The following is a 14,511-nucleotide window of genomic DNA, read 5'->3' as shown; positions in this document are numbered from 1 at the left end:
GACTAGATGGCCCTTGGGTCCCCTCCAATTCTATGATTCTATGAAGGCTTACTAAAAAGTAAGCCCCGTTGTATTCAATAGGACTTACTCCCTAGCAAGCAAGTTTAGGATTGCATCCTAAATTTATCCATGTGGTACCCCAGGAATATAAGAGAGGCAGTGTGGTGTAGTGGTCAGAGTGTCCAACCTGACAGACCAGGGTTCAAATCCCCACTTGGCCATGGAGCACACTGGGCAAGCTTAGGCTAGTAACTGCCTGACCTGCCTCACAGGGCTCTTGTGGGGATTAAATGAGGAGGGGGAGAACCAGGTACATCACCTTGAGAAAAATGGTGGGGTATAATACAGTGGTACCTCAGGTTAAGTACTTAATTCGTTCCGGAGGTCCATACTTAACCTGAAACTGTTCTTAACCTGAAGCACCACTTTAGCTAATGGGGCCTCCTGCTGCTGCTGCGCTGCCGGAGCCCGATTTCTGTTCTCATCCTGAAGCAAAGTTCTTAACCTGAAGCACTATTTCTGGGTTAGCGGAGTCTGTAACCTGAAGCGTATGTAACCTGAAGCGTATGAAACCTGAGGTACCACTGTATTCGATTGGGAGCTGCTCAGAGTGGCTGGGAAAACCCAGCCAGATGGGCAGGGTATAAATAATAAATTATTATTATTATTATTATTATTATTATTATTAGAATAACGTGATACATATTTGGGGCTTTGCTCGTAAGAGCTGAATGTATGGGGTATACATTTAAAACATATCAAGGTTATTTCATCCCCAAAGTGCAAACAGAAACTAAACTAAACAAAAAATGTCACCAAAATTTGAGGCCAACTTCAAAGCGTTGCCAGGCAGCATTCCTTCTCGCTCGAGGCCTACCTCTGTGGTCTTGGCACACAAACAGATGGGAGCAACAGCATTTTGAACTCTTGCTGCTGCTGCTGGGCAAGAACCTTGAGAGAGCAGAGATGTACAGCTCCTTGTTTCAGGACTGCTCTATTATTAATAATGAGCTTCAGGGTTTTTATTTATTTATGTTCTTCAGGGATGAAATCAAAGCTAACGTTCAGGGACGAGCCAGACGTGCAGCCCCAGCACACAGAGAGTGTCCCAGACAAGCCTTTGACTGGCAAATCTACGAGACTTTTCCAAAGGTTTACTTTGCTTAAGTGAGATTTTATTGAGAGATTATAAAACTTCTATGGCTGGGCCTCTTAAACCTGTGTGCTTGGGGAGACACTTGCTCTGATATGAGACTTCCAAGTATAGGGAGGTGCATAAATTCAATTAATAATAATAATAATAATAATAATATAATCGAGAGCTGATTTGCCCACTGCTACCCATGCATCTACTGTCATTTGAATCCCCTTGCAAATTTTGTGCACAACATTGTAATGGGTAGGTAGCCGTGTTGGTCTGCCGTAGTTGAAACAAAACTTAAAAATTCCTTCCAGACAAAGTCTCTAAGGTGCTACTGGAAGGAATTTTTTTAAATTTTGTTTCAACATTACAATGGTGTGTTAATAGGGCTTCAGATTCAGCAGAGAGCTGCTCTGCCACATGGTAGGATCCGTTATCTTCACCGGACCACCACTGCACTAAAGCAATGGATACAGCTGTAGAAAACTCATCAGGATCACTTTTTGGTATATAGATCAGCCTACCAGTGACTAAGCATCTTATCTGAAGTCTGGTCCTGGAGCCAAAGGGTCAAAGGACTATTCTGTAGTCTCTGACTGACACACGGGAGTAAAGTAACTTGCACATCCTTTGCTAGTTTTATTCATTTACATTTATATCCCACCTTTCCTCCAAAGAGCTCAAGGTGGCTTACTGGGTTTTGCTCCTCCCCGTTTTTATCCTCACCACAACCATGTGAAGTAGGTTGGCTAAAAGTTAGTAGGTTGGCTGGAAGGTCACCCAGTGAGCTTCATGGCTGAGTGGCGATTCAAACCCTGGTCTCCCAGGTCTTAGTCCAGCACTCTAACCACACTGGCTCTGTTCAGCTTGTGGAACCAGTCTGGACACAGGTGTAGTTCAGTCTCAGACACAGCTCCCTGTTATTGGCAACTTTCCAGGGAACCAGACAGCAGCCTCCTTTCTATACCACCCTGCAGAGCCTCTCCTGTCTCCGGCCTAGCAGCGGCACAGCAGCAAATCTCGCTGTGCTGCATCTGAGCATTAAAAACCGTCATTTCCTCACATTAATTCACCACTGGATAAAAACCAGCAAGCTGCTCAGTTTCATCCGCAGAACAGAAACCACCCAGGCAGCTGCTGCAGGAGACAAAGCAAATACCTTTGTCTCATTATTGCACTCAGTGTAACTCTGCTATAGGTTTTGCCACATGATCCATCAAAGCTGATCCCACTCCAGCCAGGGCTGTAGAGGAGGTGGGAGGGCAGCTGTCTCTTTTCAGTAGCCCACATGCACTGTAGATTTGTACAGCTCAATCCTTTGGTGGTAAATCCCATTGAGTTTGATGAGGCTTACTTCCTTAGTTTGCTTGCATAGGATCATAGGTGCCGGTGCCCGAGCACCCACAACATTCCCCATGAAGAGGCCAGGCACCCACAAATTTCAGCACCAGGGCAATGCACACTGCGTTGCACCCATGACCTCAGGCACCCACAGCCGCAGAGCCAAGCTGGCACTCCTGCATAGGATTGAGGCTTAGATTGGGCAAACTAGCTCAAATTCTACCCCACCCCCCATCGGCATCATTATTGTTGGTATTACCGTATTTTTCGCCCTATAGGACATACTTTTCCCCCTCCAAAAATGAAGGGGAAATGTGTGTGCGTCCTATGGGGCGAATGCAGGCTTCAGGAAGCTATCCACTAGCTTGCCTGCACCCAGAAGCTTGGGGCGCGCTGAGCTCAGCATGCCGCAGGCTTCGGGCTTCGCGCAGCTCTCCGCTAGCCATGGGGGAGCTGCACGAAGTCGCGCAGCTCTCCCACAGCTTGCGGATAGCAGCCTGTTCTGGGGGCTGGGGTCAGGGGAAGCTCCTGGGGGAAAAATAATTTTTTTTCTTTATTTCCCCCCCCCCCCAAAAAAAAAACCTAGGTGCGTCCTATGGGCCGGTGCGCCCTATGGGGCGAAAAATACGGTATATTGCAGGTGACAGTCTTTGATAGGAGGCTTCCTGCTTCGTGCAATTAACTCCGCCCATGATGCCCCACCCCTTACGGGCCCCACCCCTCACAATCAGGATTCTAAATCACAGTGAGCTTTCCTGCATAGATGATGATGATAATAATAATAATAATAATAATAATAATAATAATAATAATAATTTATACACCACCCATCTGACTGGGTCTCCCCGCCACCCTGGGTGGCTTCCAGCAAAGTATTAAAATACCGTGGTCTGTTAAACATTAAAAGCTTCCCTAAACAGGGCTGCCTTCAGATGTCTTCTAAAAGTCTGGTAGTTGTTCTCTTTGACATCTGGAGGGAGGGTGTTCCACAGGGTGGGTGCCACTACTGAGAAGGCCCTCTGCCTGCTTCCCTGTAACTTGACTTCTCGTAGGGAGGGAACCGCCAGAAGGCCCTCGGCGCTGGACCTCAGTGTCCGGTCAGAACGATGGGGGTGGAGACGCTTCTTCAGGTATACTGGACCGAGGCCATTTAGGGCTTTAAAGGTCAGCACCAACACTTTGAATTGTGCTCAGAAACATACACAAGATCAGGCTCCCTCCTTCAGACCTTCCCATGAATGTGCAGACAGTGTGTGGGGTGACTTGAGCAGCACTGGTAGAGGAAGGGGTGTGTGGTGGGTGCAGCCCACCATGGGTGTCATCCCTGGGGGGGGGGGTTGACATCGCTGTGTGAGCGGTGACCCCCAGGAAGCTTGCCCTGCCCCTGTGGGCGGCTAGCCCCACCCCCACAGGTGGCTAGCCCCATGCCCCCAGGTGCACAGCATGTGTGCCGCTCCAGGTGCCGGAGCAGCTAGCTCCGCCTCTCTTGAGCAGGGCTGGGCAATATCTGCCTTTCAGCATGTTGATATATCGCCAGCTAAACATCGCAATATGCAGATATATCACAATGTCTGAAATTAGGATGGAGCTAGGTAGAGGCACTGGCTGGCTTTGCACTTTCCCCCTCATCGTGATTTTGGCTGGCGCCTGCTCTTGTGATTCACTGCCCCCCTGCAGGAGACAGGGAGTCTCTGAGCCGGCAGAGTTAATAGGGGCTGCAGGAATTGAGAGAAGCATTGGCTGGCTTCATGTTTTTTCCCACATTGTGATTTTTGCATAGCACATGATATATTGCCAGGTCAAGAATTATGAAACCAATATCCCAATATGGACTTCAGACTGGTTTTGGATAATATATCACCCAGCCCTAGACTTGAGCAGGGCATTGGGACATAATGCAGCATCGCCTGCCTCTGGTGTGGATCATGGCCAGAGGGTGGGCCCCTGCTCTCCTGCATTGCATGATGTCAACTCAGGCTTAGGCAAACTTAGCCCTCCAGATGTTTTGGGACTACAACTCCCATGATCCCTAGCTAACAGGACCAGTGGTCAGGGATGATGGGAATTGTAGTCCCAAAACAGCTGGAGGGCCTAGTTTGCCTATGCCTGTGTTAACAGCATGGAGCAAAGTGTCCAAAGAGGTTTCCTATGAGGCTTACACTAGGACAGGGTTAGCCAGTGTAATGCCCTCCACATCCCTCCAGCTCCCATCAGCCCCAGCCAGCATGGCTCACAGTGGTGGATGGTGGGAAGTCCAACACTCTTTGGTGGCCACCCTGCAGCAGTAGCATAGGGGGGCTGGGTTTGTTTGTGCCAAAAGCATCGGAGAAAAGGTATGCTAAGATGCACAGGCCTTGCTTGAGTCCTAGCATGTTTTGTGTTAGAAAACAGATCTCAAGGAGCAGGACAGGAAGCAAGTGGAACAAAAGAAATCCAGATGGCCCAAGTCAGTAGCAGTGTTAAGGTGGTGATGGGGGCTTAGGGTTACACTTGGGGGCACTGTGGGTCAGTGCAAAACAACAAAAACCTAAATCAAATCTGTTAAAAGTTATATGATTTAATTGTTTTATTAAAATAAAACTATAACAACATAAAAAAATAAGTGCCAGATGCTTAAGCGCTTATCAGTTGTCCAGAAGCGTTGCACTCTTTGGCCAGAATACAGGAAAGCAGGAGCTAATTTATTTCTTGCTGCGCTACTGAACTATCTGAATATATTCCCCTTAGCATAACTGAATATTGGCTTGAAATTGCCTCCTTTCCAGAAAACACAATACAGGGGCCTTCATTTCAACTAGCCTTGTATTGTAATCTCCATTGCAACTAGTAATTCAGAGCCAATCAATCATCAATCAAATAATTTAGTATTGTTTTTGTTGATTGGATAAGAGACTATTAATGTATGTATTCATTCATTATTATAAAATGCATTCGTGCCCCACCCTTCCACAACTATCACAGCGCTCAGGGCAAGCATGAATCAATCCTTTCTTGGTGAACCAACTTTGATAGCACACAAGCTTTTAAATCACACAAAGCTGTTCAGCAGATTGAATGAAATGGGAGCAATAACATGTTACCTATAAAGAGAGCAGATACAACATACAATCAGATGTATAGTAAATGAAGCAAAAAGTAAGAACTGGAATCTCAAAATGCAGGCTTGTTGATTGTCAGAGTTTGTATGTATAAATGTATTTATTTATTTTTAGAATCCTGAAATACACACACACATCAAAAGCAGGCAAAAGTTGTTTGGCAAAAATGATTACACTGTATTCTGTTTCATTTTTGTCTATGACATCTTCATTGGGAAATGGTTGAAACCTTAAAATTCACATACAGTGGTGCCTCGCAAGACGAAATTAATTCGTTCTGCGAGTTTTTTCATCATGTGAATTTTTCATCTTGCAAAGCACGGTTTCCCATAGGAAATGCATTGACGGTTTTAAGAAAAAGGCGCAAGACGTTTTCGTCTTGCGAAGCAAGCCCATAGGGAAATTCGTCTTGCGAAGCAACTCAAAAAACAAAAAACTCTTTCGTCTTGCGAGTTTTTCGTCTTGTGAGGCATTCGTCTTGCGAGGTACCACTGTATCCTTGTGGTGATGGTGAGCCCTAGAAAGCAGGAAGGAGGGCCGTGATGAAGGGAGAAGGGGAGGAGGTTTATAGCATACAAGTGCATCTAGGGGAAAAAATCACAAAGTAAACAGATTTTTTGAAACATGTATTTACTTCTAATAGGTGAATGAAAGATATTACTCCATTAACAGTCACCGCGATTAGCACAAGCCAGCCCCCCTCCTATCCCTCTGCACTGGGCTGTAACTCTTTTCAGGAACTAAGCACATTAGCTAGCCAAAGGCGCAGCCACAAGCTCGCCCCAGCAGTGTAGAATTTTACAGTGGATTTTATAAAAGACACTTTGCTTTGCATAAACATTTCCATTTTCCAGCATCAGCCCCTTTTGCTTCTTGCATATGTTTCCACTAAAAACACTTCTATAGCTCAAACCCTCAACTGGATTTCTCCAGCATAACATCTGCATGTTCCAACCAGCCCTCCTGTGGGATGCTCAGTGGATTCAAAGGTTACTTTCTGCCTTGGGGCCTCTTCCTTTCACCTCTCCTCTCCTCCAACAAGCTCAGGGAGGTGTTAGTGTGGGCAGGCCAGGCTAGCCTCCCACAAAACTGAGGCCAATGTCTCTCGCTCTGTTTCCTGCCACCTTGGATAAGAAAGAGTCAACAGACACAGGGCCCTAATTAGAAAAAAAGCACAGCTGTGTTGCATTTTCAAACATGTACATTAATAACACACTCGGAAAGAGCTCTTGAACCGAGGCACTCTTAAAAAGTTCTGGTTTCCACAGAGCTGGATGCTATGCGCTTGCTTTTTTGTTTAAATCTTAATGAGCCAAAGAAACCCTGCTTTCCAGGAAAGCCAGACAGTTGAAAGTAAATTAGCTGGGGACCTACAGCCACCCGCTGTACCAAATGGTTTGACATTCCGACTGGTGTGGCAGGAAGTAGGAAACTGTCTGCAGAAATTGCCGCAGGATTCCAGTGCCCCTCAAAGGGTGTCATGCACTCTCTCTGAGGAAGCCAGTGCTGATGCGGATATGCCCCATGTCTGCAGTGGCCAATATGCCACGGCAAGTCCAAAATATGAGACAGTGCAAGCTACTGTATATATGGAGCTAACAAGGCTGGCCTGCCTGTAAGGTGTAAGGTGAGGCAGGTTCCAGACAGCTGCGTTCTGTGAAGCACACCCTGCACTTGTCAGCCACTTCCTCCTCCTCCTACGATGTGGGCCCAGCGGGACCCACCACCAGCCACCGCTGCTGGGTTGTGATGGGCAAGCTATGGGTGCACAGCATAGGGGGAGGCAGGCTGCAGTATCTTCTGTATTGCCTCTAGTGGCAAAAACATCCTGGACTGGCCCTGGGAGCCAAAATATGGAACTTCGATTTCTTTCACCAGGTGTTGTGTCTGTTCTACCCAGTGGTGGCTGGTTTGTCTTCCCCACTCAGCCTCTCCTGCTCCTAGCGAAAATGACCTCTCATTTCTCTCACAGAACCTGTGCTGTTTGTCAGCGTTCTGCTACGTGCAGCCTCCCTCATAGCGTCTCATGACAACACAAAAACTCAGCCAACAGCTGGCGGGTGGGAAGGTGGGTTTGACTTCAATGCCTTTAATACATTGTCTTATTGAAGTGAGCATGCCTATCTATAATATCCACAGAGAGAGTTTGATTCTGTTAAGACCAGTGTCCTCAGTGCAGTGCCATGGTCACCATGGCAACCTCAGACACTTCATTTGATACCCCTGACCCACCCCTTTCCTCCCAGGGATGCCTATTTTGGGGAGGGAGGGGGTGTTCCTGCCTTTTTTCTGTTTTATTTGTTTGGAGGTGTTGTTTATATAGCTATTGTGCCCTGGAGTGGGGGCAGGTTCTCAGCATCTCCAGTATTTTGTAGTGTCCACAACCATTTCTTAGATTTCCCCAACGAACCTCCTGCTTGAAGGAATTGTGGGGTGACTTGTCATGGTTTCTCAAGGAGAAGCAGACAGTGCCAAGATGTGATTGTACATTTCACTTATTTATTTTATATATGTTGCAAATGTATATCTTTCCTTTCAAACAAATACTCAAGGCACCTTATGTTCAAGTAATGAAGACAAAGTCCTAAAAATAAAACAAACAGCACAGAACTCCAAAGGAGTCATAACTGCATTGAAACAAACAGCAACGGAGGGCAAAAGCAAGATTTCTGTATACAAACACTAGAGCATCAGTCAGCACCAAGAGCCATATTATGACCATATGCCTTGCAAAATAAATATGCTCTTCAGCACTCTCCTAAACCAGAAAGTGGTGGCTTCCGACAGATTTCTCTTGGTAAAGCAATTCATAATTTAGGGGGACAACAACAGGCATAAGAATGTCGGATCATAACACAGATGGGACTGTGCTGCACGTATGGACAAACTCACTATTCAGTGAATAATACAGCTAGGGATTGTGGAGAAGAATATCTGCCATTGCAATTCACAGAGAAGGATTTGAGTGGCAGGACAAACTTGTTTGGATCTCCACTGTGATAGTGTGGGGTAAGAACTCATTTCAGTGAGGATCTGACGATTCTACATTCACATGGTGGGATTCATCATAGCAATGGGAATGAAATGCCATTTTTGTTGCAGTGAGAGTATGTGCAATTGACTATGGGAGAGAGGGAGAAGATGCTTAAAGTCTCCTGTGGGTGCTGTGGAGGAGGGCCACTGGCAAAATGTGGAAATGACTCTGCATTTGGTTTATGGTACTGCTCCATAGCTTCCAAAGCCATCCTTAATCCCCAGCTTCGAAGACCTCTCTCAGGCTTATCCTCACTTCCTCCTGCTCACTGTCTTCCCCTGGGGGAAATCGCTCTTTAGCACTCAATTGGAGCAAATGGCAATTCAAGTTTTCTCTAGATTGAGGTTTGCTCCGATTTAGAGTGAAAGAGCAGGCTTTCCCTCGGAAAGGAGTTGGGCAAGTGGAAACTGCAGAAAACTGCTCTGAAACCTGATTTCTAGGCATGGGACAAGCAGAATTGTGGATGAGCCCTCAGTGAGAAATGCCAAGTATGATGATTACCAGAGCCAGGGTGCCATGTTGCCCTCAGTGCACCTCTGTCTTGTGAGGGGCAAAGGCCTACCCACAGCACCAACCTGTAAGTAGTGCTGCCACCAACCTGCTTATAGATGCTTCAAAGTTATTGAGCTGCAGAGACACCCACATGGCTCAGATGCTTATCTTGGAAATGGGGAAACTGCCAGAAGACTCTTACAAGTCACTGCTGGGAGTCAGCCCATCCTTTCCCAGCTTCCTTGTTATCCCAAACTTTGGAGCGTGATGCTGGAGGCCCATGGAAGATAAACAGTTGTGATCTAAAACAACCAGGACTCCAAAATGATGAAGAGATTCTTTTAATAAGTAGGGAAGGGGGGGGGACATAAGTGGAGTACTAGATAAAATAAAACATAAACTTGGCATCAAGTTAGCTTAGAGCAAGTTATGAGGTTCAGTTTACATGCCTGGAGGATGGATGGTTCTCAAAGATGTTCCAGTGAAGTGAAAGACTAATAAAACAAACCACGTCACCTACATCAACAAAGTTGAAGAACTTGGGCCTGTGATACCAGCTTTTCAAAGTCATTTACACCTCCAGCAACCTTCTGCCAACCCTTCGCCTCTTAGCGTCCCTCTAGGTACCCACCACCCCTTTTGGGAACCACTGTCTTAAGATATCTGGAGCCCTGTGTAGTTATTTCTTTGATTCTGAGGGGTGGATAACTTCTCTCTTTTATATGGCAGTTCTTTCCACTTCTATCTCTCTTTGTGCTGAGAAATGGGTGAAGCATGGGGAGTGGACCAGTTAAGGAAGTGGAAACATAAATATGCCATCTCCTTCACAATTCAGGGGAGATGCTCCATTTCTGCCCTCCATATGAACCTGTTTTTAGTCAAAGGTGCCATGCAAATTCAGCACAGAAGAGAAGAGTGGAAGAAGAGTGCAAGTGGTTGCCACAAATCAGAATTCCCTGTCTACAAGCCAGTGCATGAAACCACAGTGCCACATCACACTTCAAGTGCAAGAAGGAGAGGAGAAGCATGTGTACACTCATCTAACAGGCCAAAACTTATTATCTCCTGGGTAAGTGCCTGATGGTGCCAGACTACTACTGTGTGACAGGACCTGCTGTTACCAATTCCAACCATTGATAGGAACTATTTGTGAGGATCCCAACATCTCATTTCTGAAGCAAGCATCTTTCTACAGGGCTGGCCCAAGACATTTTGTTGCCTGAGGTGACAGCCACCTGCTGCATCCCACGGAACAGAAACCAACTGAACTGGCAATTGCAGGGCTAAGTCTTGGGCTGGCATATTTGAGCAACTGCTGAGGGTCCACATCCTAAGAGGGGACCCATTGGAACCGGCTCCTCCTCATCCCTATTGCAACCTTCTTGTTTGGGCATAGGGGGTTGAGCAAGGAAACATCTACAGTGGTGCTACAAATGAGGAAGAGCTTCCTCTGCCTGCTTGCTCATTGGCTTTGGCAAGCAAGAAGGTGGTAGCAATTTTAATGAGGCAGAGGAGTGGGAACAGTTGCCAACAATAGAAGTGAGGTGGTAGGCTCACTGAGTGAAGGGAACCCATTGAAGGTGTCTTGCCCAAGTTTTCCCACCCCTGCCAAATCCCTGGAGCCTCCATAGGGCAGTTGAATCTTACTTCAACACTGGTAATGGTGGGGAAGCATTTTCTACCACACCCAAGAACAGAAGGGTGTTTAGGGGGTGCAGGCCAGGCCACATGGCACACATAGTCCTGACTTCCAAGACTTTGCCTCCAAGTATCTGCCACCTGAGGCAGTTTCCACACTCCGCCTGATGGTAGGACTGGCCATGTTGGTTTGTTAAGAAAATCACTGGCTCTGCTGTCTGCTTAGGCTAGCAGGAGCCTGAGTGATTACACACATGTGCTTGGATAACAGCCAGCGCCAAAGTTGTCCCCTCTTCAGAGCTGATGTTTCCCTGATAAAGGGAGAAGCTTTTCAAAGGCTAGAGAAAGCTCTTGGAGACAGGGCAACTCTTACTACTCCCGCTGGGACTATGAACTCTCAATAAATTACCCTCAGAATGTTTTTTGATGTCAGCTTTACCTCAAGGCCCTACCACGGCTGTGGCTAGCTTATAATAAAGTAACTTTGTAAGGAGTTGGATCTCCTGAGATACTGCTGGGGGGGGGGGCATCTACTGAAACCATGCAGTACGATGTACAGGAAGCAGGGCCTATTTTGCTGACTGTGCAAGTCCCTGGTTCTTAGGGAATTATGGTTGAAACAAACATGTTTCATTATTATTATTACTGTTATTAAATTAAATTTCTATACCGCCCTTCATCTGAAGATCACAGGTCAGTTTACAATATAAAAACACAAAAGTACATACAGGCAACTCCCCATTTACACAGGGTGATGTTCTGAGGTACCACACATTTAAGTGAAATCATGTATGTTGGGAACAGCATTGAAAAAGCCTGCAAACACCCTCTAAACATCTGGAAAGCCTTGAGAAACCCTTTTAAAAAATCCATCAAACTCCACCACAATCACGCCCTCAAAACCTCCATGCTCAAACTCCCAACTCTCCACAGGCCTCAAAGGTCAGTGCAAAGGCTCCTAGGTTTGCACTTGCAAAGGCTCATGGGACAGCTAAATGCTAATTTTGCATCATTTTTGCCATTTTCATGCTCTTTTAGGGCCATTTTTGCCCCCTTTTTTGTGCCACTTCCAGGTTCATGGCAATACGTGCGCTGTTGTGTGTGCCTTGAACGTGCGTAAATGGGGAATTTCCTGTACCATAATAACAAATATAAACAATAACTTCATCCACAGTTTAAAAGGACATAGATTGTTTAAGTTGTCAAAGACCCGGGAGAAGAGGAATGTTTTTGTCTCGTGACTAAAGATATGTAATGAGGGCATCAGGCGAGTATCTGTGGGGACTCTACAATCATCTTTAATTTGTGCTATTTTATAATTATACAAAAAGTTTATTATAATTTCTGGCTAGTCTCTGTAAACATAATGGGCAATAATACCCTATCTTTGATTATTATTATTTTTAAAAACCACAATTAGTGTGAGCATGTGTGCCCGCATGTGTACACCTTTGTCTGTTTTAGAAGCTGGCTATGAAAATAATGGAGCAAGCTTTTCATTACCTAACTGAAATTTCAGACATTTGTTAAAAGCCAGACATCTCCTAGACTTTCCTGGAGCGTGCCACAGTCACCAAGTGTAGCTGAGGTGTTCATGAAATAAAGTCTCCCCAGTGCACTGCCCTTGGTTTTGTGTATCCCCAAACATGATGAAACAATACTGACAGCTTACCGATTTATTTAGGGTTTGTAGATCCAACTGTTTTATTGCTTTCTTCCTTATCTCTCTGGAAGCTCTGCATCAACAGCAGAACAAGCTAACAAATGGCTCAGTGCTTCCAGCTGTGATGATCATATTCTCTGCCCAGTCAGCACACAGAGACCTTGGAAAGAGCCAAAGACCAACCCCAGTTCTTTTTAAAACCACCAAATGTGCTTTTAAACTTGATGGATCTTAGAGACGCCTGCATTATTAGCCCCTTGTTAGTACACACAGAGTGGTGGGAAACCCAGGAGTTTTTTTGCCAGGGGTCATATAAACCTTTGTTTCACTTTTGGTTCATGCAACTTTGCTCTGCATGCCCACCTCGAATTTTGCTAGAGTGGATCCCAACATGCAACATAAAATGAGAAATCTAAACTCAGCCAGATTTGCCTGGCTTTGGGCCAGACGTCTTATAAACGGCAACATTGTAAGAAAGGAGGAGAGAGTTGAAACATATTTTTAAGGTCTACAATGGAAGGAGACTGCATAGATTTGTAGATTTTCACCCACTAGGGTCCGGAAGATAGTCTGATGTGATGCCTAATTCTGACATAAACTCAGAACTCTGTATCTAAGGGTCAGGTCTAGACAAATGTCTTTTTTCAGAGCTATTAGAATGAGCACATTTGCAATGGACCAAACCATAATCAAAGCTGCAGTGTTTTTAAAATTTGCAACTACTTTGTGAAGTTATACAAACCTATTACATATGAATAGCAGGCCTGGGAGACTACTGAAGAAAGAACTAAAAGTAACAGTTCTGTGAATTCACTTATCATCTCACTATCCCATGGCCCTGTGGAAAACTATCGCCAGCTCTCAGCTGTACTTTGTGGTGCAAAGGGTTAACTTTCAGCAAGGGGCATTGCTTATTGCCATCACACAATCCCTTGACTAAAATTAGGCAGGCTTCATCCTGCAAGGTGTCAGCCTCATGGTGAGAGGCACAGCAATCCATCAACTACCACACACACAGAGAACTGGGCAGGGAAAAGGGAAGAGTTCAAGTCTCCCTTTCTCCAACAGGTGAGTAAGGCAACCAGCAAAACATATATTTTTTTAAAAAAAAATAGAGGCCATCAATGCTAAGAATAAAGTATGACACCAATATCAAATATTAAAACAAAGCATGAAATTGAAAGAGATGAGATGAGTTGGCTCTTGGGTGTTGTAATGTCCGAAGCTAGATTACTACAAGCCCAGACTCCCAGGCTAATCCCCATCAGGAATGCAGAGTGGCTGTCGCCTCCTTCAGGATGCTGAATTTATTGGGATGTGGGTTCTGTCTCAAAGGTGGACGTGCCTTGTTCAGGCTATAGGAGAGAGAAGAGCTCCCTGTTTCACTTGTGGAACCAGGCACCTGGTTAGGTTTACATAGGGCTCATTAAACATTCAAAATGTGTGACCAGCTCCTGGCCACCCCGGTTGTTGTTGACAGGTGTTTCCCTGGAGACAGTTTTATTCTTCGTGGACACAAGCTCGGTGTGTGTAGCTGGAAGAGATCAGCGAACAAGAAGAACAAGTCACATGCTTATCAGGCTTTTCATTTCTCAACGCTTTTCATTGTTGCATTGCTTTACTAAATCTTCATTCCCTGTGCACATGGAAATGTTCTCCTTTCCTCCAGTGGGAATTGGAGGAGCTCAGAAAATGCTGGGAATTTGCAATAAGCAAGGATAAGATAAGAATTCCTCACAGAGGTTGCATAGAGGCTGAGGAATGTGATGTACGGCATAAGTGTTTATGTTAAGTCAACTGTATAAACCAACCTTTATAGAGGCATCTGCCCAGGAGAGGAAAGATTATATAATGGAGTAAGTTTAGTATAATATTCAAACCTTCTCCTCCCAAGTAGCCTGCTGGTCAATTTCATGGTGGTTCTGCATCTCCTGACTGGCTTGCTGTTGCCTCTGCTCCTGTAGTTGTGGGGAAGATGAGAAGGGCTCTGAAGGCCAACCAGGAACTCAGGTAGCATCCAGTCCCAGAGTAGAGACATCTACATACAGTTGGGTCTTCAGAGTCATCGTCACTGTGGAGTTCTACTGGATGGTCCTGTTCCCTT

This window comes from Podarcis tiliguerta, assembly GCF_965153285.1.
Source record: "Podarcis tiliguerta genome assembly, chromosome: 2".
NCBI classification, from domain to species: domain Eukaryota; kingdom Metazoa; phylum Chordata; class Lepidosauria; order Squamata; family Lacertidae; genus Podarcis; species Podarcis tiliguerta.
Note: the sequence above shows the minus strand (reverse complement) of the source record.